Source organism: Tamandua tetradactyla, chromosome 14, assembly GCF_023851605.1.
Source record: "Tamandua tetradactyla isolate mTamTet1 chromosome 14, mTamTet1.pri, whole genome shotgun sequence".
Taxonomy (NCBI): domain Eukaryota; kingdom Metazoa; phylum Chordata; class Mammalia; order Pilosa; family Myrmecophagidae; genus Tamandua; species Tamandua tetradactyla.
This window is the reverse complement of record NC_135340.1, coordinates 93,470,662-93,494,563: the sequence shown is the minus strand read 5'-3', so window position 1 is coordinate 93,494,563 and position 23,902 is coordinate 93,470,662. Positions and strand designations below refer to the sequence as shown.

Below are 23,902 nucleotides of genomic sequence, written 5' to 3'. Positions count from 1 at the left end.
GCTAGAAAAACTGCTGTGGTGATGAATAGGAATTGGAAATATTGATGTGAACTTATGATTTTTAATAGAGAGAGAGATGGATACAGAAATAGATATATATGTGTATACAAATGGATGTGCATTTGCATCCATATTTCCTAGCTCCTTCCTCTAAATGGATCTAGAAGTTATTATTCCACAGAATCATATCTACCTTCCAGATCTTGGCTTTTGAATAGTATTCTCTACTAAAAGGAAAAGGACTCCATGAAGAAACCAGCACAGGACTGGTCTTCTTTCCTTTTCCAAGGGTAGGCTGTATTGTGGCTATCCAGTATAGCAGTTAGTATGAATGTGCTATCGATATCAATGAATAGCAAAGGCTTAAGCAATAGAGACATTTAAATATTTCATATGGTAGCATATTGGGAGGAAACAGGTTCCAGGTTTTGTGAGCAGTTCATGTATATCATCAAGAACCAAACTTATTCTCTCTGAATCCTCAGCCATTCTCAGTAGGTTAGGTTCCTGTTCTTGGTTTTATGGAACTGATAAACGTCTTAAGGGAGATGTTCTTGCTCTGTTCTAAAGCTGGGAAGATGTGACTCAGAGGTCTTAAGAAGCCAGTGGAAAGAAGGAGTCTGCAGGGTGTAGTCAGCCTGCAGCAGGAAGAGCAGTGGCAAGACTCAGAAAGAGAGATGGTGCGATGACAAACACCGTCTGAGCCCCTGGGTCCAACTAGCCTGAAGACCAACTCTTGATATCCCAGTTATTGTGTCCATGGACATTCCTTTTCCCCTTTCTTCTCCTCTTCCTCAATTACTTTGGTTTAAAAAGTAAGTGGAATTTCTATCATGTACAACTGAAAGTGTCTTGACTAAAAAAAATTAAAAAGCATGTTATTGAGACAGAAGAGAAAAAGTTGATGGACAGAGCACTACAGAGCTCCAGCATGTAAGGAAGAGCTGGAAAAAGAGTAATTGGTCCCAGTGGCTGGGATAAACATTCTCAGGAATGAAAATCATGAGCCAAGAGAAAATGGTGTCAAGGAAGCCAGAGCAGAAGAAATGGTTTTCAGGCTGGAGGGATGTGTCAGCAAATTCAATTGGTCTTAAAGAGGCCAAATAACATAAATACTGAAAGTGTCTATTGGATTTAACAATTAGAAAATATTTACTCCATTTTCTAGAGCTGGTTCAGTAGAACCAAAAGGGAAGACTTTGCAGTGGATTAAGGATGAATAAGAGGTGAAGGAAAGAGATAGAAATCATAGACAACATTTTAATGACCCTAGGAGGTTATCACTTAAAATCAATTCTGTGAGTATAGTTTACAAGTCCCTCGAATATGAACGGTGATAGAATAAGAAGGGACTGCCCACTCTCAATTCTGGAATAAGGAGTAAATTTGAGTCAAAAGAATACTGTGATCAAGGTTGTTCTGTAATTATAGTCCAAAACGTCAAATGGAAAAGGGGACAGGCAAAGAAGTAAATTCAAGATTAAGTGAAGGATGTACAACTGAAATCAGCCACATATACAGGAGCAGGAGGCAGAGTCTGGAGAGATTCTTGGGCATGGATACTAATAGAGTGGGAGGGGAACTTTCATAGGGTTGCCCATATACCAGCCAAAGGTGGAAGGATAAATGAAAGAACTAAACTAGTTCAAACTAAAAAAAAGTACAGAGGGTGTGCAAGGGTAGTTCAGTGGTAAAATTCTTTCCTGCCATGCAGGAGACCCAGGTTCAATTTCAGGTCCATGCATTCCCCCTCAAACAAACAAACAAACAAAAATTCAACAAATGGTGCTGCAATAACGGGATACTCACATGGAAAAATAATGAAATGTGACCCCGCCACACAGCATATATATAAAAAAAAAAAAAAGAGAGAGAGAAGAAGAAGAAGTACAAGGAAGCTAGCTGATGCTATACATCATGGTTGGGAACATATGTCAACTTGGCCAAGTCGTGGTACCTGCTTATCTGATTGGGCAAGTGCTGGCCTGTCTGTTGCAATGAGGAGATTTCATAGGATTAGGTCATGATCACGTCAGCTGCATCCACAGCTGATTTCCATTTGTAATCAGCCAAAGGGGAGTGTCTTCTACAATTAGTGATGCTAAATCTAATCATGGGAAGCCTTTTAAGGAGGACTCAGAGGAGACAGATTCCATTCCTGCTTCGGCTGGTGAGCCTCTCCTGTGGAGTTCATCCAGACCATCCATCAGAGTCGTCGGCTTCACAGCCTGCTCTGTGGATTTTGGACTCTGTGTTCCTGCGGTCACATGAGACACTTTTATAAATTTTATATTTGCAAGTGTTCCCTGTTGATTCTGTTTCTCTAGAGAACCCTAACTAATACACTATAGTACTTGGATAGTACACAGATACTGGACCAACTAAATAGCCTCATAGGAAAAAAATATTGGATAAAGGCTATTCTACCAAGTGGATATGCCAGCCACATTCAGGAGCATTTAATCAGAGAATACTTCACAACATAGCCAATAAGTACATGAAGAGATGCTCCACATCATTAGTTATTAGGATGATACAAATTAAAAATACAAAGAAGTACCACTACTTACTCATTAGAATGGCTAAAATTATAAAGACTAACCATACCAAAAGTGGTGAATATATGGAGCAACTGAAATACTCAGAAACTGCTAGTATAAATGTAAAATGATTCAACCTACTCCTAGGTATTTACTCAAGATAAATAGAAGCACATGTCTAATCAAAGACAAGCACCCAAATGTTCTTATCAGCTGTATTTGTAATAGCCCCAAACTAGAAACAATCCAAATGTTCATCAACAGGTAAATGAATGAACATACCGCAGCATACCCATAAAATGGAGGATGACTCAGCAATACAACAGAATAAATACTCAACAACATGGATGACTCCTCAAAGCATAATGTCAAGGGGGGAAAAGCAAGACAAAAAAGATTACATACCATATTATTCCATTTATATAAAATTCTAGAACATGTAAACCAATCTCTAGTGACAGAGACAGTGGTTCTCTGGGAATGAGGAAAGAGGAAGGAATGGATTGCGAAGGGAATGAAGTAATTGGGGGTGATAGAAATACTTGTGTTTTTTTTTTATTGTGGTGATGGTGTCAGGGGTGTATTTATGTGTCAAAATGCATCAAATTGTATACTTTAAATACATGTAGTTTATTGTACTTTAGTTATACCTCAATAAAGTTGAATAAAACTACAGACAACCAAACAAGATCCAGTGTGCAGTTCATCATGTTCCCTACTTCCCCACCAGGGTGGCCAGTAGGTGCAGATGCCTCTGTTGGCCTCCATTCCTGAACGAGAAGTGGGAAAGGGCCCCAATCCCCCTTGGTGAACATGCAGTATAAGAAGAAATGATCTAGGGACTTCCTGGAAGATGGCGGCTTAGTAAGACGCGCGGATCTTAGTTTCTTCTCCAGGACACCTACTAGGGGAGTAGAAACGATACAGAAAGCGCCCAAAGCCACAACAGAGATAAAAAAGACAGCGTACCCCATCCTGGAACGGCTGGCTGGCTGAGAGAAGCAGCTCGGGTGAGATGGGGTGGCAAGCGGCCGGAGTTACTCCCTTCCCCCTTCCCGGGCCGGCTGGGAGAATTGGAGAGGCGGTCCCCTGAAACCAAGGCGACTGGCGCCCACACCACGCGCAGCCCCCGGACCAACTGAGAGAATTGGATCGGAAACCCCCAGGCCGCGGAGAACGGTGACGGGTGGGGGAGGCCCCTTCCAAACCCGTGACTCCCGGGGAACATGCACTCTCTCGGGCGGGCCGCTGCCGCTGGCGCCCTCCCGCCACGCTTGTTGCCCAGGGCCGACTAGGAAATTCGGACGGGCTCTTTCCCTGGCTGCGGCGACCAGCAACCCTCCCTGCGTTCGGACCCCGGGCCAGCTCAAGCCGTTTCGGCTAGCGAACCCCCAGGACGGCGAGAGTTTTCCAAAGTTTAAGGTCCCACAGCACCTTTTACTGGTGGGACCCGCAGACAAACGGGTGCCACGAGCGCCACCTACTGGGCAGGATAAGAAAAACAGAACCCAGAGATTTCACAGAAAAATATTACAACCTTGCTGGGTCCAACACCAAGAGAAATCTGAATAAATGCCCAGACGCCAGCAGCAGAAGATAACTGTCCACGCTCAAAAGATTGAGAATATGGCTCAGTCAAAGGAACAAACCAATAGCTCAAATGAGACACAAGAGCTGAGACAACTAATGCTGAATATACGAACAGAAATGGAAAACCTCTTCAAAAATGAAATCGATAAATTGAGGGAGGACATGAAGAGGACATGGGCTGAACATAAAGAAGAAATAGAAAAACTGAAAAAACAAATCGCAGAGCTTATGGAAGTGAAGGATAAAGTAGCAAACATAGAAAAAATAATGGATAGCTACAATGATAGATTTAAAGAGACAGAAGATAGAATTAGTGATTTGGAGGATGGAACATCTGAATTCCAAAAAGAAACAGAAACTATAGGGAAAAGAATGGAAAAATTTGAACAGGGTATCAGGGAACTCAAGGACAATATGAACCGCACAAATATACGTGTTGTGGGTGTCCCAGAAGGAGAAGAGAAGGGAAAAGGAGGAGAAAAACTAATGGAAGAAATTATCACTGAAAATTTCCCAACTCTTATGAAAGACCTAAAATTACAGATCCAAGAAGTGCAGCGCACCCCAAAGAGATTAGACCCAAATAGGCGTTCTCCAAGACACTTACTAGTTAGAATGTCAGAGGTCAAAGAGAAAGAGAAGATCTTGAAAGCAGCAAGAGAAAAACAATCCATTACATACAAGGGAAACCCAATAAGACTTTGTGTAGATTTCTCAGCAGAAACCATGGAAGCTAGAAGACAGTGGGATGATATATTTAAAATACTAAAAGAGAAAAACTGCCAACCAAGACTCCTATATCCAGCAAAATTATCCTTCAAAAATGAGGGAGAAATTAAAACATTCTCAGACAAAAAGTCACTGAAAGAATTTGTGACCAAAAGACCAGCTCTGCAAGAAATACTAAAGGGAGCACTAGAGTCAGATACAAAAAGACAGAAGAGAGAGATATGGAAAAGAGTGTAGAAAGAAGGAAAATCAGATATGATATATATAATACAAAAGGCAAAATGTTAGAGGAAAATATTATCCAAACAGTAATAACACTAAATGTCAATGGACTGAATTCCCCAATCAAAAGACATAGATTGGCAGAATGGATTAAAAAACAGGATCCTTCTATATGCTGTCTACAGGAAACACATCTTAGACCCAAAGATAAACATAGGTTGAAAGTGAAAGGTTGGGAAAAGATATTTCATGCAAATAACAACCAGAAAAGAGCAGGAGTGGCTATACTAATATCCAACAAATTAGACTTCAAATGTAAAACAGTTAAAAGAGACAAAGAAGGACACTATATACTAATAAAAGGAACAATTAAACAAGAAGACATAACAATCATAAATATTTACGCACCGAATCAGAATGCCCCAAAATACGTGAGGAATATACTGCAAACATTGAAAAGGGAAATAGACTCATATACCATAATAGTTGGAGACTTCAACTCACCACTCTCATCAAGGGACAGAACATCTAGACAGAGGATCAACAAAGAAATAGAGAATCTGAATATTACTATAAATGAACTAGACTTAATAGATATTTATAGGACATTACATCCCACAACAGCAGGATGCACCTTTTTCTCAAGTGCTCATGGATCATTCTCAAAGATAGACCATATGCTGGGTCACAAAGCAAGTCTTAACAAATTTAAAAAGATTGAAATCTTACACAACACTTTCTCGGACCATAAAGGAATGATGTTGGAAATCAATAATAGGCAGAGTGCCAGAAAATTCACAAATACGTGGAAGCTCAACAACACACTCCTAAACAACGACTGGGTCAAAGAAGAAATTGCAAGGGAAATTAGCAAATACCTCGAGGCGAATGAAAATGAAAACACAACATATCAAAACTTATGGGACGCAGCAAAGGCAGTGCTAAGAGGGAAATTTATTGCTCTAAATGCCTATATCAGAAAAGAAGAAAAGGCAAAAATTCAGGAATTAACTATCCATTTGGAAGAACTGGAGAAAGAACAGCAAGCTAACCCCAAAGCAAGCAAAAGGAAAGAAATAACAAAGATTAGAGCACAAATAAATGAAATTGAAAACATGAAAACAATAGAGAATATCAATAAGGCCAGAAGTTGGTTCTATGAGAAAATCAATAAGATTGATGGGCCCTTAGCAAGATTGACAAAAAGAAGAAGAGAGAGGATGCAAATAAATAAGATCAGAAATGGAAGAGGAGACATAACTACTGACCTCACAGAAATAAAGGAAGTAATAACAGGATACTATGAACAACTTTACGCTAATAAATACAACAATTTAGAGGAAATGGACGGGTTCCTGGAAAGACATGAACAACCAACTTTGACTCAAGAAGACATAGATGACCTCAACAAACCAATCACAAGTAAAGAAATTGAATTAGTCATTCAAAAGCTTCCTAAAAAGAAAAGTCCAGGACCAGATGGCTTCACATGTGAATTCTACCAAACGTTCCAGAAAGAATTAGTACCAATTCTCCTCAAACTCTTCAAAAAAATCGAAGTGGAGGGAAAACTACCTAATTCATTCTATGAAGCCAACATCACCCTCATACCAAAACCAGGCAAAGATATTACAAAAAAAGAAAACTACAGACCAATCTCTCTAATGAATACAGATGCAAAAATCCTCAATAAAATTCTAGCAAATCGTATCCAACAACACATTAAAAGAATTATACATCATGACCAAGTAGGATTCATCCCAGGTATGCAAGGATGGTTCAACATAAGAAAATCAATTAATGTAATACACCATATCAACAAATCAAAGCAGAAAAATCACATGATCATCTCAATTGATGCAGAGAAGGCATTCGACAAGATTCAACATCCTTTCCTGTTGAAAACACTTCAAAAGATAGGAATACAAGGGAACTTCCTTAAAATGATAGAGGGAATATATGAAAAACCCACAGCTAATATCATCCTCAATGGGGAAAAATTGAAAACTTTCCCCCTAAGATCAGGAACAAGACAAGGATGTCCACTATCACCACTATTATTCAACATTGTGTTGGAGGTTCTAGCCAGAGCAATTAGACAAGAAAAAGAAATACAAGGCATCAAAATTGGAAAGGAAGAAGTAAAACTATCACTGTTTGCAGACGATATGATACTATACGTCGAAAACCCGGAAAAATCCACAACAAAACTACTAGAGCTAATCAATGAGTACAGCAAAGTAGCAGGTTACAAGATCAACATTCAAAAATCTGTAGCATTTCTATACACTAGTAATGAACAAGCTGAGGGGGAAATCAAGAAACGAATCCCATTTACAATTGCAACTAAAAGAATAAAATACCTAGGAATAAATTTAACTAAAGAGACAAAAAACCTATATAAAGAAAACTACAAAAAACTGCTAAAAGAAATCACAGAAGACCTAAATAGATGGAAGGGCATACCGTGTTCATGGATTGGAAGACTAAATATAGTTAAGATGTCAATCCTACCTAAATTGATTTACAGATTCAATGCAATACCAATCAAAATCCCAACAACTTATTTTTCAGAAATAGAAAAACCAATAAGCAAATTTATCTGGAAGGGCAGGGTGCCCCGAATTGCTAAAAACATCTTGAGGAAAAAAAACGAAGCTGGAGGTCTCGCGCTGCCTGACTTTAAGGCATATTATGAAGCCACAGTGGTCAAAACAGCATGGTATTGGCATAAAGATAGATATATCGACCAATGGAATCGAATAGAGTGCTCAGATATAGACCCTCTCATCTATGGACATTTGATCTTTGATAAGGCAGTCAAGCCAACTCACCTGGGACAGAGCAGTCTCTTCAATAAATGGTGCCTAGAGAACTGGATATCCATATGCAAAAGAATGAAAGAAGACCCATCTCTCACACCCTATACAAAAGTTAACTCAAAATGGATCAAAGATCTAAACATTAGGTCTAAGACCATAAAACAGTTAGAGGAAAATGTTGGGAGATATCTTATGGATCTTACAACTGGAGGTGGTTTTATGGACCTTAAACCTAAAGCAAGAGCACTGAAGAAGGAAATAAATAAATGGGAACTCCTCAAAATTAAACACTTTTGTGCATCAAAGAACTTCATCAAGAAAGTAGAAAGACAGCCTTCACAATGGGAGACAATATTTGGAAATGATATATCAGATAAAGGTCTAGTATCCAGAATTTATAAAGAGATTGTTCATCTCAACAACAAAAAGACAGCCAACCCAATTACAAAATGGGAAAAAGACTTGAACAGACACCTCTCAGAAGAGGAAATACGGATGGCCAAGAGGCACATGAAGAGATGCTCAATGTCCCTGGCCATTAGAGAAATGCAAATCAAAACCACAATGAGATATCATCTCACACCCACCAGAATGGCCATTATCAACAAAACAGAAAGTGACAAATGCTGGAGAGGATGCGGAGAAAGAGGCACACTTATCCACTGTTGGTGGGAATGTCAAAGGGTGCAACCACTGTGGAAGGCAGTTTGGCGGTTCCTCAAAAAGCTGAATATAGAACTGCCATACGACCCAGCAATACCATTGCTAGGTATCTACTCAAAGGACTTAAGGGCAAAGACACAAACGGACATTTGCACACCAATGTTTATAGCAGCATTATTTACAATTGCAAAGAGATGGAAACAGCCAAAATCTCCATCAACAGAAGAGTGGCTAAACAAACTGTGGTATATACATACGATGGAATACTATGCAGCTTTAAGACAAGATAAACTTATGAACCATGTAATAACATGGATGGACCTAGAGAATATTATGCTGAGTGAATCCAGCCAAAAACTAAAGGACAAATACTGTATGGTCCCACTGATGTGAACGGACATTCGAGAATAAACTTGAAATATGTCATTGGTAACAGAGTTCAGCAGGAGTTAGAAACAGGGTAAGACAATGGGTAATTGAAGCTGAAGGGATACAGACTGTGCAACAGGACTAGATACAAAAACTCAAAAATGGACAGCACAATAATACCTAATTGTAAAGTAATCATGTTAAAACACTGAATGAAGCTGCATCTGAGCTATAGGTTTTTGTTTTGTTTTGTGTTGTTTTGTTTTGATTTTACTATTATTACTTTTATTTTTTTCTCTATATTAACATTCTATATCTTTTTCGGTTATGTTGCTAGTTCTTCTAAACCAATGCAAATGTACTAAGAAATGATGATCATGCATCTATGTGATGATGTTAAGAATTAATGATTGCATGTGTAGAATGGTATGATCTCTAAATGTTGGGTTAATTTCTTTTTTTCCGTTAATTAAAAAAAAAAAAAAAGAGAAGGGATAATTGGAGCTGAAGGGATACAGACTGTACAACGGGACTGGATATAAAAACTCAGAAATGGACAGCACAATACTACCCAATTGTAATGCAATTATGTTAAAACACTGAATGAAGCTGCATGTGAGGTATAGGTTTTTTGTTTTTGTTTTTTTTGTTTTTTTTCTTTCTATTATTGTTTTAATTCTTATTCTGTTGTCTTTTTATTTCTTTTTCTAAATCGATGCAAATGTACTAAGAAATGATGAATATGCAACTATGTGATGTTATTAAGAATTACTGATTGTACATGTAGATTGGAATGATTTCTAATTGTTTTGTTAATTCTTTTTTTAATTAATAAAAAAAAATTAAATAAATAAATAATAGGGGGAACAAATGTTAAAATAAATTTAGTTTAAAAAACCCAATTGTGGTAACGCATATGAAAAAAAAAAAAAAAAAAAAAAAAAGAAGAAATGATCTTTGTTCTAAGCAAATGAGATTTAGGGGCTATTTATTACTGCAGCATAACCATAGCCTAACTGATACAAACCTTAGTCCAGTGTAATGTCCCAAAGATGTATTGAAAATAAAAGATTACAGTCCTAAATATGATAGAATATGAAATACTGTATCTGCCCCCTTAGAGTTGTGAAATATAAATCAGACTTCTATCTCTTTGAGTGGCAGAGTAATTGTTAATTTTATTTCAAGACAGAAACTCCTGAAAAGATTCATCATACCAATCACAATGTGTGGGCTATGATGAGGTTTAGGAAATTATAATATGGAAGAGGGGGCGATAGGAACATTGGATATGCAACAAACCACCACTGTCTGACAAAAATGAAGAACACAGAATACATTCTGAAGAATGAAAGTTCCTTCAGATATGTAATAATATGATACTTACTTGTGGTGAGATCAATTAAAATATCTCTCTCCTCTCAGGGAGAAAAAAATTAGATAACCAAGAAACTATTTGAGGACGGTACTGCCCATCTCAGATAGTTTAGACAAGACTTCCTCAATTAATATGGGGGCTCCTTGGAATGAGAGTGGACCAAAAAAGGAGGTCAAGATATTGTTTCAGTAGAAGCAGGGCCAAAGTCATGTTAATAAGGGTAATGCAAATTCCTTCCAGGAGACTAGATCAGTATTTGGAAGAAAATTAATACTTGAGATTATAAAGTACTTGATCTTGTGTTTTTCAAGAGGGGACCATATACCATCATCATTGAAGAAGTGAGAAACGGCCTATCACCGAAGACGCCAGATGGGCCACGTGGCCCAGCCTTATATTCTCAAAGGCCTCAAATGTACATTTTTTTAAAAAGCAGTTTGAGATACGTTCACATACATTGCAATCCAGTGTACCGTCAGTGGCTTTTAGGATAATTACAGAGTTGTGCATTCATCACCATAATTTTAGAACATTTTCATTAGCCCAAAAAGAAAAATCCCATACTTCTCAGCAGTTACCTCTCAATCTCTCTATCCTTGCCCAGACCTATATAACTACTAATCTTATTCTATTTCTACAGATTTATTTATATTTACAATTTATATAAATGGAATAATACCATATATAATACTTTGTGTCTGATTTCTTTCAGTTAATAAATTTTTAAATTATTGCAATTGTTTTTAATTAGAGAAGTTGTAGGTTTACAGAAAAGTCCTGTACGAAATACAACCTCCCATATAGCCTACCTACTGTTGACGCTTTGTATCAATGTGGTACCTTTGTAACAGTTCATGAAATAATATTAAAATGTTACTGTTAACATTACATAACATAGTTTACATTAGTTTACATTAGGTATATTTTCCCATATACCACCTTATTATTAACATCTTGTAATAGTGTTGTACATTGTTCATAATTCGTGAAAGAACATTTATGTATTTGTACTTATTACTCACAGTCCATCATTCACTATAGGGCTCACAGCGTTAAACAATGCCATGTTTTATCTTCTAACTTTCCTTCTAGTAAAATACTAGAAAAACAAAGAACATCCCCTTTCAATCACATAAACCAACATAATTCAGTGCTGTTAATTACCCTCACAATAATGTGCTACTGTCACAACTATCCATATCCAAACATTTACAATCAACCAAAATAGAAGTTTTGCACAATTAAAGTATCAGCTATCCATTCTCTACCCCCATTCTATCCCCTGATAACCTATATTCTAGAATATAACTCTATGAACCTATGTATTATAATTAGTTCATATAAGTGACATCACACAATACTTGTCCTTTCGTGTCTGGCTTATTTCACTCAACATAATATCCTCAAGGTTGATCCATGGTCTTAGATGTATGAGGACTTCATTCCTTCTTACAGCTGAATAATATTCCATTGTGTGTAAATACCACATTTTGTTTATTCATTCATAGGCTGATGGACACTTGGGTTACCTTCTTCTCTAGGTAGGCAATAGTGAAAAAATGCTGCTATGCACTTCATTGTGCAAATGTATATTCCCTTCCCTCCATTCAGTTCTTCTAGGAGTGGGATTACCAGATTATATGACAATTCTATATTCGGCTTCCCAAAGAACTACCAAAATGTCTTCCACAGCCACTGCACTCTTTTACATTCCCATCAGCAGTAAATAAGTGTCCCTGTTTCTCCACATCCTTTCCAACACTTGTAGTTTTTAACTGTGGCCATTTCTAGTAGGCGTGAAATGATACATTACTGTGGTTTTGATTTGCATTCCTCTAAAAGCTAGTAATGTTGAGCATCTTTTCATGTGCTTTTTAGCCATTTGTATTGGGAAAATGTCTAGTCAAGTCTTTTGCCCATTTGTTAATTGGAATGTTTGCATTTTTACAGTTGAGTTGTAGATTTCTTTTTGTATTTTGGATATTATACCCTTATCAGATGAGTGGTTTTCCAATATATTTTCCCATCCAGTAGGATGCCTGTTCACTTTCTGGACAAAGTCCTTTGAAGCACAAAAGGTTTTAGTTTTGAGGATTTCCCACTTATCTATTTATTCTTTTGCTGCTGGTGACTTGGGTGTAAGGTCTAGGAAACCAGTGTCTACCACGAGACCTTAAAGATGCTTCCCTACATTGCCTTCTAAGGGTTTCATGGTGATGTCTCTTAAATTTGATCCATTTTGAGTTAATTTTTGTATAAGGTTTGAGATAAGAGTGCTCTGTCACTCTTTTGCAAATGGATAACCAGTTCTCCCAGCACTATTTGTTGAAGAGAATATACCGTTCCAGTTTAGTGAACTTGATAGCCTTGTAAAATATCAATTGGCCATACGCGTGAGGGTCTATTTCTGAACTCTCAATTCAATTACAGTGTCAATATATCTATCTTTATTCCAGCACTATGTTGTTTTGACCACTGTAGCTTTGTAATATACTTTAAATTTAGGTAGTTTGAGACCTCACACTTCATTTTTCCTTCTCAAGATATTTTTAGCTATTCAGGGAACCCTGCCCTTCCAAATAAATTTGATTATTCATTTTTTTATTTCTGCAAAGTTAAAAAATTTGGAAAGTCAGGAAGTGAAACCTCAACTTTGTTCCCCTTTTCAAGATGTGTTTGGCTATTTAGGAACCTTTACCCTTTGAAATAAATTTAATATTGGCTTTTCAGTTTCCACAAAGTTGGCAAGTTGGAATTTTGACCGGGATTGCACTGATTCTGTAAATCAGTTTGGGTAGAATTGGTATCTTAATGATATTTACTGTTCCAATCCATGAATACAGAGAATTCTTACATTTATTTAGGTCTTCTTTGATTTCTTTCAGCAATGTTTTGAAGTTTTCTGTGTACAATTCCTTTACATCCATGGTTAATTTATTGCTAGCTATTTGATTCTTTTTTGTGCTATTATAAATTGATTTTTTTCTTGATTTCCTCCTCAGACTACTTGTTACTAGCATACAGAAACATTACTAATTCTTGCTTATTGATCTTGTATCCCATCACTTTGTTGAATTTGTTTATTAGCTCTAATAGCTTTTTTATTGTGAAATAAAACATATATACAAAAAAAAGCAATAAATTTCAAAGTAGATTTTACCGAGTAGTTACAGAGGAGATTTCAAAGTTTGGTATAGGTTACAGTTCCACAATTTCAGGTTTTTCCTTCTAGCTACTCCAAGACAGGGGAGACTTAAAAAAAAAAAAGTCAATATAATGATTCAGTAGTCATACTCATTTGTTCAATCCTAACTTTTCTGTTATAACTCCTCCTCCCAATTTTTAGGAATATTTGGGTTACACCCATGCTAACTTTTTCATGTTGGAAAAGGGTGTCGACAATATGGGATAGGGGGATGGAATTGCTGGTGTTCTTAGAGATACTGGCACCTCAGGGTTTCAGGACTCATCTGGCCTAGGAGCCATGTGAAAGTTTCAAGTCTCTGAAAAGTAAACTTAATGTGTGCAACTTTTGTCAAATCTTAGAGAGAGCTCTGCTGTTCTTTACAGTTAACAAGAATGATGTTAGTTGGGTTTGGCAAACTTTGGCAATTAGCAGTATCTAGCTGAAGTTTAAATAAGAGTAGCCTCCAGAATAGTCTGTTGACTCTATGTGGACACTTTTGGCCACTAATATCTTATTTTTTTTTTGTTCTAATATCTTTATTGAGAAACATTCACACACTTACATTCCACACATGGTGTACAATCAGTGGCTCACATATCATCACATAGTTGTGTATTCATCACCATGATCATTTTCCTAGAATATCTGCATAACTCCAGAAAAAGAAATAAAAATAAAAAGCGCATACATACCATACACTTTATTCCCCCCCTCATTGACCACTAGTACTTCCATCTACCCAACTTATTTTACATTTTGTCCCCCTACTATTTATTTAATTTTTAACCATAGTTTTTTTTTTTTAAACTCATCTGTCCATACCCCGGATAAAAGGAGCATCAGACACAAGGTTTTCACAATCACACAGTCACATTGTAATGTTTTATCTTTATACAATTGTCTTCAAGAATTAAGGCTACTGGAACACAGCTCAGGTGTTTCAGTACTTTCCTCCACTCACTCCAATACACCACAAACTAAAAAGAGACATCTATATAATGCCTAAGACTAACCTCCAGGATAACCTCTCAACTCCACTTGAAATCTCTCAGCCACTAAAACTTTATTTTGTCTCATTTCTCTCATCCCCTTTTTGGTCAGGCAGGCTTTCTCAGTCCCTTGGTGCTCGGTCCTGTCTCATCCTGGGATTTCTGTTCTATCTGCCAGGGAGATTTACAGCCCTGGGAGTCATGTCCCATGTAAGAGGGAGGGCAGTGAGGTCACCTGCCAATTGGTTTAGAGAGAGGCCACATCTGAGCAACATAAGAGGTTCTCTAGGGTTATTCTTAGGCTTCATTTTAAGTAGGCTTAACCTATCCTTTGCCAGAATAGGTTTCATAGGGGCAAACCCCAAAATTGAGGGCTGAGCCTATTGATTTGATTGTCCCAACTGCTTGCGAGAATATCAGAAATTCTCCAAATGGGGAAGTTGACTATTTCCTCCTTTCTTCCCATACTTCTTTATTCACTGTCCAAATTACTCTGGGATTTATGGGGGCATCACACTAACCTGGAAAAACCAACAAAATCTCATGCCTTATTCAAGATTCCATGTACTTATGATGTTCAACTAAACTGACCATACAAGTTAAATTAGGAAATGCAATACCCAAGATATAAATTTTAAACACAATACACATCTCTTCTTTTAGTCACACACAGAAGCTGAAGTTTTAAAATATGGACGATATCATCCTTTACCCTGTATTCTGATATGTCTTAGTCCTATCCAGATCAGCTTCATTCATATCTCTACTCAAAGTCTGATCCCTTTTTCAACTTTTAAACAGTTCCTGTGTGGGGCACTGCTGACTTTTATAGTTCCAGTGAGCCAAGTCTGAGTCTCCGGTGTCCAATAAACACCCAAAGTTTCTGGAAATGACGACGTTACGTACAAATAGCTCAGTATCTCAGAATTTAGAATGAACAATTACACCTCCTAAATACGTGTGCCTGCTGTAAGAGCTTACAATCCAGAACCCTTTACAATAGGTTCCAACCTGATAACCCATGCTCTTGGCTTTAGTTCACTGAGTTTTTATATTACTTAGTCCATATGACTGAGGCATGAAAATTTTTGTCTTTTTGTTCATGGCATTTCATTCAACATATAGTCCTTAACGTTCATTCACCTAGTTGCATGCCTCACAACTTCATCCTTTCTTGGGGCCACTTAATAGTCTGTTGTTTGTGTACACCACAGTTCCCCCTTGCATTCCTCAGTCTTGTGCCCTTAAGACACTCCATTCATTGTGGGTCAGGAACACTGCCACCATAAACACCAGTGTGCAAATGTCCATTCATGTCCCCACACTCAGTTCCTCCAGGTATATACTGAGCAAGGGCGTTTCAGGATCACATTAATTGTACTTTTTCCCATATATCGTCTATTTTCAACACCCTGCAATATTGACATTAATTTATTCTCCCTCTGCAAAAAATATTTTTAATTTGTACATTTAGCCACTATCATTGTACACTCAAGGCATTCCTAAATTATACCATCTCAATCTTTATCCACTATCTTTCCTTCTGATTTCATATGTGCCCAGAGCCCTCCTGCCTCTATCATTCTCACATTCAGCTTCATTCAGTGCACTTATATTACTGTGCTACAATCAGGAAGTATTGTGCTATCCATTTCTGAATTTTTACTACCAGTCCTGTTGCACATTCTACATTCCTTCAGCTCCTCTACCCTATTTCTATCTCCTGATAACCAGTGTTCTTAATTCAATTCTCCAAATTCACTCATTAATATTTGTTCATATTAGTGAGACCATACAGTTTCTGTCCTTTTGTTTCTGGCTAATTTCACTCAGCATAATGTCCTCAAGGTCTGTCCATCTTGTTACTGCTTCATGACTTTATTCTGTCTTACAGCTGCTTAATATTCCATCATACGTGTATACATAGCTTGTTTAGCCACTCATCCATTGATGGACATTTGAGCTGTTTCCATCTCTTGGAAATCGTACATAATGCTGGTATAAACATTGGTGAGCAAATGTCCATTTGTGTCCTTACCCTCATGCCTTCTGAATAGATATCTAGCAATGGTATTGCTGGATCATATGGCAATTCTATTCTTAGCTACCTGGGGAACCGCCGAACTGCCTTCCACAGTGGTTGTACCATTTTACATTCCCACCAACAGTAGATAAGAGAATATTTTAACTCCATATCCTCTCCAGCACTTGTTGTTTTCTGTTTATTAGATAATGGCCATTCTAGTGGATATGAGATGATATCTCCTTGTGGTTTTGATTTGCATTTCCCTAATAGCCAGTGAGGTTGAGCATCTTTTCAAGTGCCTTTTAGCCATTTGTATTTCCTCTTCTGAGAAGTGTCTTGGTCATATCTTTTTCCCATTTTGTAATTGGGTTGTTTGTGTTTTTTTTGTTGAGTTGAAGAATCCCTTTATATATTCTGGACATTAAACTCTATCTGATATGGGGTTTCCAAATATTGCCTCCCATTGCATACGCTGACTTTTTACTTTTCTGACAAAGTTCTTTGATGCATGAAAGTGTTTAATTTTGAGGAGTTCTCATTTATCTATTTCTTTCTTCAATGCTCATGCTTTGGGTGTAAGATCTAGAAAACTGCCTCCTATTACAAGTTTTATAAGATATTTCTCTACACTTTCTTCAAAAAGTTTTATGGTCTTAGCTCTAATATTTAGGTCTTTGATCCGTTTTGAATTAATTTTTGTATAGGGTGTGAGATATGGATCCTGTTTCATTCTTTTGCATGTGGATATCCAATTCTCCAAGCATCATTTATTGAAGAGACTGTTCTGTCCCAGGTGAGTTGGCTTGACTGCCTTATCAAAGATCAAGTGTCCATAGATGAAGGATCTTTATCTGAACAATCTATTTGATTCCATTGGTCAGTACAGCTATCTTTATGTCAGTACCATGCTGTTTTGACCACTGTAGCTTTGTAATACACCTTAAAGTCAGGTAGTGTGAGGCCTCCGACTTCATTTTTCTTTCTCAAGATATTTTTAGCTACTTAGGGTGGGCCATAGTGGCTCAGCAAGCAGAGTTCTCGCCTATCATGCCAGAGACCCAGGTTCGATTCCCAGTGCCTGCCCATGCAAAAAAACAAAAAAGGTATTTTTAGTTCCTCAGAGCACCGTTCTCTTGCAAATAAATTTATTTCTTGGTTTTTCTATTTCTGCAAAGTAAGTTTTTGGGATTTTAATTGGAATTGCATTGAATCCATAAATCAATTTGGGTAGAACTGACACCTTAATTATATTTAGTCTTCCATTCCATGAACAAGGCATGCCCTTCCATTAATTTAGGCTTTCCATGATTTCTTCTAGAAATTTCTTGTAATTTTCTGTGTATAGATCTTTTGTATCCTTGGTTAAATTTATTCCTAAATATTTGATTATTTTGGTTGCTATTGAAAATGGATTTTTTTCTTGATTCCCTCCCCAGGTTGCTCATTACTAGTGTATAGAAACACTCCTGACTTAGGGTGCTGATCTTCTACCCTGCCACTTTGCTGGACTCATTTATTAGCTCCAGTAGCTCTGCTGCAGATTTTTCAGGATTTTCGACATATAGTATCATATCATCTGCAAACAGTGAGAGTTTTACTTCTTACTTTCCAATTTGGATGGCTTTTATTTTATTATTATTACTGCTGTTGTTTTGTTTAATTGCTCTAGCTAGAACTTACAGCACAATGTTGAATAACAATGATGACAGTGGGCATCCTTGTCTTGCTCCTGATCTTAGAGTGAAAGTTTTCAGGCTTTCTCCATTGAGGATGATGTTAACTTTAAGTTTTTCATATAGTCCCTTTATCATGTTGAGGAAATTCCCTTCTATTCCTATCCTTTGAAGTGTTTTCATCAAGGAAGGGTGTTGGCAGAAGAGAGGAAAATGGCAGAATAGATAGGTCAAGTTTACCCCTACTCCAAGAAACAGCTAGAGAAGGGATGGGAAAGCAACTAAGATGGCAATTCAAGGGTTTAAGTGACCTTGGAGGGTCTTCTACACTGCATAGGGAGGTGCTGGCTGCAAAAGCTGAAGAACTGAATTGCAGAGAACCAAAGACCATTGGCTGGTGCACACAGCCTAGCACACCCCTTCTCAAACAGAAGCCTGGAGCCCCCAGGAGTGCATGAATGGGGAGACAGGAACTAGGAAGTAAGCCAAGCTGCATTCCTTGTATATGCTACCCTCACTGGTGCAGCCCTGCGTGACTCCCCCCACACCCCACGCACCTGAACCCTGTCACCCGCACCCCTCCCCATGCACCAAGTGCCTCCACTCCACTGCCCCACCCCCTGGACTCACCATACACCCCATCCCAAGTGCGCCCACGCCTGCCCCAGCCCAAACCACCTCTCTTGTGCAAGTGCAGTCTCACGTCGCCCCACCCAAGACCCACTTCCCCAGCCCTGTCCTCTGCAGGCAGTTGCCAGCACATACAGGCTGCAGATGCTCACCTTCATAGCCAGGCTACACCTACTCTTAGTCCATACAGTCGTGCAATTCCACCCGCCCCCCTGAGCTGTGCACATATGTATGTCAGTTTATGGCCCTCCCAGGTCCACACATGCATACAGCCCCCAGTCACACTCCCCAGCTCTGGGAAAGTGCTATCCTGCACAGCCAGCCACACGGGCCCCCAGCCCACACCACACAACTCTGGCCCGCTGCGCTGAGCTCTGGGCATGAACACACAAGGGCTTCGCCCCTACACCAGTGCACACAAGGTCCCAGCCACCCTCACCTGTGCACCTGCACAGTCACATCCTCCCCACTGCTGGGCACCCATGCATTCATTCATGCACTGATTTCTTGATCCCTGCACCCCAATCCCCTGCCCTATAAAGGTGCACACTTGCCCCAACCCCCAGCACAAGCACCCTGCTCCCCCACCTGGCAGGTAACTCATGGGCAAATCTGTGCTACATAGTTCCCACCTTACACACGGGTGCCTACCTGCTCCAACCCCCTCTATACCTATGCACTTGCACCAGGGCACCACCCACCCAATGCCACCCCTCCACCCACCCACATCCCACACACAACTTTGGTGGTCTGTGCCCACCCCTACACACTCCCACATCCTCATCCAAGGCCCTCTGGACTCTCCCCCCCTGCACAGGGCCACACCCACGCCCTGCCCCGCTATGCACAGACCTCTGTGCCACCTGTCCTACACCCTGACACCCACAGCCCCCACACTCCATAAACAAACCCACATCCTACCTGCACACCATCCCCCAAGCATCCACTCAGCCTCCCCATCCACCTTCCACCACGCTCTGCTTCTGTGTTCCCATGCCGCACCCCGCTCCTGTGCTCCAAGGTCTGCCTGAGCTACACCCCATATCTTTGACTCCCACACCATACCTCCACAACCCTGAGAGCTGCACCCCAAGCTCACAGGCACCAGCACAGTGTCTCCAAATTCTGCCTATACTTGTGCTGCAATGCATCACTGCCCTTTTGTGCACCACCCCACACCCCGCATCCTGCTCCATATCCATCCCAAAAATATAAAGCTTTAGATTAATGAAGGAAATCAAGTCACAAAGTAAACCTATCAAGATATTTATAGGCTGTGAGGACAACTAAGCATACCATGAGGTAGACAGATATAGCCCAGCTGAATGACCAAATTAAAACACCAGAAGAAACACGGAATTTGGAACTACTAATCAAAGATATTCATACAACTCTACTAAATGAAATAAATGGGACGGCTAATGACCTAAAGGAGATCAAGAAAACACTAGAGGAGCATAAAGAGGAATCTGAAAGAATAAATAGAAAAATAGCGGAAATCACAGAGATTGAAGATGCTGTAGACCAAATAAAAAACATACTTGAGACACACAACAGCATATTTGAAGAGGTAGAAGGAAGAATAAGCAAACTAGAAGACAGGGTAACTGATTTCTAACACTCAAAAGAGCAAATGCAAAAAAAGATGGAAAAATGTGAGTTGGATCTCAGAGAAATGATGGACAAAACAAAGCATGCAAATATAAGAATCACTGGTGTCCCAGAAGGAGAAAAGAGGAGTAAAGGGCTAGGAAAAGTAGTTGAGGATAGGGGGAAAGCTTCCGAACCCTCATAAAGGACATAAATATACAAGTTAAAGAAGCCCAATAAACTCCTAACAGAATAAATCCAAATAGGCCTTCCCCAAGGAACATACTAACCAGTCTGTCAAGTGTTGAAGAGAAGCAGAAAATCCTGAAAGTAGCAAGAGGAAAACAATCTACTACATACAAGGGAAACCAAATAAGACTGAATTCAGACTACTTAACTAGCACCATGGAGGTGAGAAGGCAGTGGTATGATATACTCAAAATCCTGAAAGAAAAAGACTTCCAGCCAAGAATTCTGTACCCAGTCAAATTGTCCTTCAAAACTGAGGGGGAGAATAAAGTTTTCACAGGCAAAAAAAGTCCTGAAAATTTGTCAACAAGAGACCACCCTATAAGAAATACTAAAAGGAGTTCTGCCAGCTGAAATAAAAAGATAGAAGAGAATGTCTGAAGGAGGGAACAGAATTGAAGGGTGCCACTAAGGGTAATTTAAAGAGGACAAAGAGAAGGAGGGAAAAAGAATATATAGATCTGACAAATAAAATAAAAAAGGTAAGATGGTGAATTCAAGAAACACCTTCTCAGTAATAACTTTGAATGCTAATGGGCTAAGCTTACCAGTTAAAAGATCCAGCTTGGAATAATGGATTAAGAAACATAAGACAGCTATAGGCTGTTTACAAGAGACTCATCTTAGACACAAGGATACAAATAGATTGAAAGTGAGAGGATGGAAAAACATTTTCCATACAAGTTGTAACCAAAAGAAAGCAGGAGTAACTATATTAATATCAGGCAAAATAGACTTTAAATGTAAAGATATCATAAGAGACAAAGAAGGACACCTACACTAATTAAAGGGTCAATTCACCAAGAAAATATAACAATCATACATGTTTATGCTCCCAATCAAGAAATTCCAAAGTACATGAGACAGACATTGGCAAAACTGAAGGGAGCAATACATGCCTCAACCGTAATAGTTGGAGACTTCATTACACCACTTTCTTCTATAGCTAGAACAACCAGACAGAAGATCAACAAGGAAATAGAGGAGTTAAATAACTTGATAAATCAATTGGACCTAACAGACCTATATAGGTCATTGCACCCCAAAGCACAAGGTTATATATTTTTCTCTAGGGCTCACGGAACATTCTCTAGGATAGATCATATGCTGGGGCACAAAATAGGTCTTTATAAATTTTAAAATATTGAAATTATTCAAAGCACTTTATTGATCACAATGGGATGAAGCTGGACCTCAATAACCACCAAAGAATGAGAACATTCACAAATATGTGGAGATTAAATAACACCCTTTTAAACAACCAGTGGGTCAAAGAAGAAATTGCTAGAGAAATCAGTAGCTATCTGGAGATGAATGAAAATGAGAAAACAACTTATCAGAACTTATGGGATGCAGCAAATGCTGTGCTGAGAGGGAAATTTATTGCCTTAAATGTCCATATTAAAAAACAAGAAAGAGCAAAAATAAAGGACTTAACAACAAACCTGGGGGGAACTTGAGAAAGAACAGCAAACTAACCCCAAAGCAAATAGGAGAAAAGAAATAACAAAGATTGAAGCAGAGATAAATGAATGGGAGAAAAAAAGAACAATAGAGAGAATAAATAAAAGTAAAAGTTGGTTCTTTGAGAAAATCAATAAAATTGAGGGGCCTCTAGCAAGACTGACAAAGAAAAAAAGAGAGAGGATGCAAATAAACAAAATCAGAAATGAGAAGGGGTGCATTACCACAGACCCTGAAGAAATAAAAGAAATAATAAGAGGATACTAAGAACAACTATATACCAACAAACTAGACAACTTAGATGAAATGGACAAGTTCCTGGAGACACACAAACAAGCTGTACTGACTCAGGAAGAAATAGAAGATCTTAACAAACCAATCACAAGTAAAGAGATTCAATCAGTCATCAAAAATCTTCCTACAAAGAAAAGCCCAGGGTCAGATGGCTTCACAGGGGAATTTTATTAAACATTCCAAAAAAGAACTAACACCAATCCTACTCAAACTTTTCAAAAAAATTGGGGAAAAGGAAACTATACATAACTTATTTTATGACGCTAATATCATTTCAATACCAAAACTGGGTAAAGATGCTATAAGAAAGGAAAACTACAGGTCAATCTCCCTAATGAACATAGATGCAAAAATTCTCAATAAAATATTGCCAAATTGAACTCAACAACACATTAAAAGAATTATACACCATGACCAAGTGGGGTTTATACCAGAAATGCAAGTGGGGTTCAACAGAAGAATATAAATTAACGTAATACAGCACATTAACAAATCGAAAGGGAAAATCACACGATCATCTCGAATGATGCTGAAAAAGCATTCAACAAAATTCAACATCCTTTTCTGATAAAAACACTCCAAAAGACAGGAATAAAAGGTAACTACCTCAATATGATAAAGGGAATATATGAAAAAGTGATAGTGAGCATTGTATTCAATGGAGAGAGACTGAAAGCTTTCCCCCTAAGATCAAGAACAACACAAGGATGCCCATTGTCACCACTATTATTCAACATTGTGCTAGAAGTTCTAGCTAGAGCAATCAGGCAGGACAAAGAAAGAAATGCATCCAAATTGGAAGGGAAGAAGTAAAACTCTCATTATTTGCACATGATATGATACTGTACTTGGAAGATCCTGAGTTACCTGAGCTAATAAATAAATTCAGCAAAGTGGCAGGATATAAAATTAATGTGCAAAACTCAGTAACATTTCTATACACAAGCAATGACCTAGCTGAGGAGTCAGTTAAGGGAAAAATTCCATTCAAAATAGCAATTAAAAGAATCAAGTACTTAGGAATGAACTTAACTAGGGATGTAAGGACTTGTACACGGAAAACTACATAACATTGCTAAAAGAAATCAAAGGAGATCCAAATAGGTGGAAAAATATTTCCTGCTCATGAATAGAAAGGCTAAATATAGTTAAGATGTCAATTCTCACCACCACCACAAAAAAGGGTGCATGGGTAGTTCAGTGGTTAGAATGCCCGCCTTTCATGCGGGAGACGCGGGTTCGATTCCTGGACCATGCACCTCCCTCCCCCCCAAAAAGATGTCAATTCTCCCTAAATTGATCTACAGATTCAAACAGCACCAATCAAATTCCAACAACTTACTTTGAAGGTTTGGAATATCTAAATACCAAATTCATCTGGAAGGGAAAGAGGCCCGAATAGCTACAAGCATCCTGAAAAAGAACAACAAAGTGGGAGGGCCTATTATAAAATCACAGTGGTCCAAACAGCATGGTACTGGCACAAA

At 38.4% G+C, this 23,902-nt stretch overlaps 1 protein-coding gene across 2 annotated transcripts in view; it reads right to left on the bottom strand.

Annotated features, from left to right (window-relative positions):
* MTHFS (methenyltetrahydrofolate synthetase) overlaps window positions 1–23,902 on the bottom strand; it is a 211,649-nt gene that overhangs the window by 9,584 nt on the left and 178,163 nt on the right. The window lies entirely within an intron of this gene.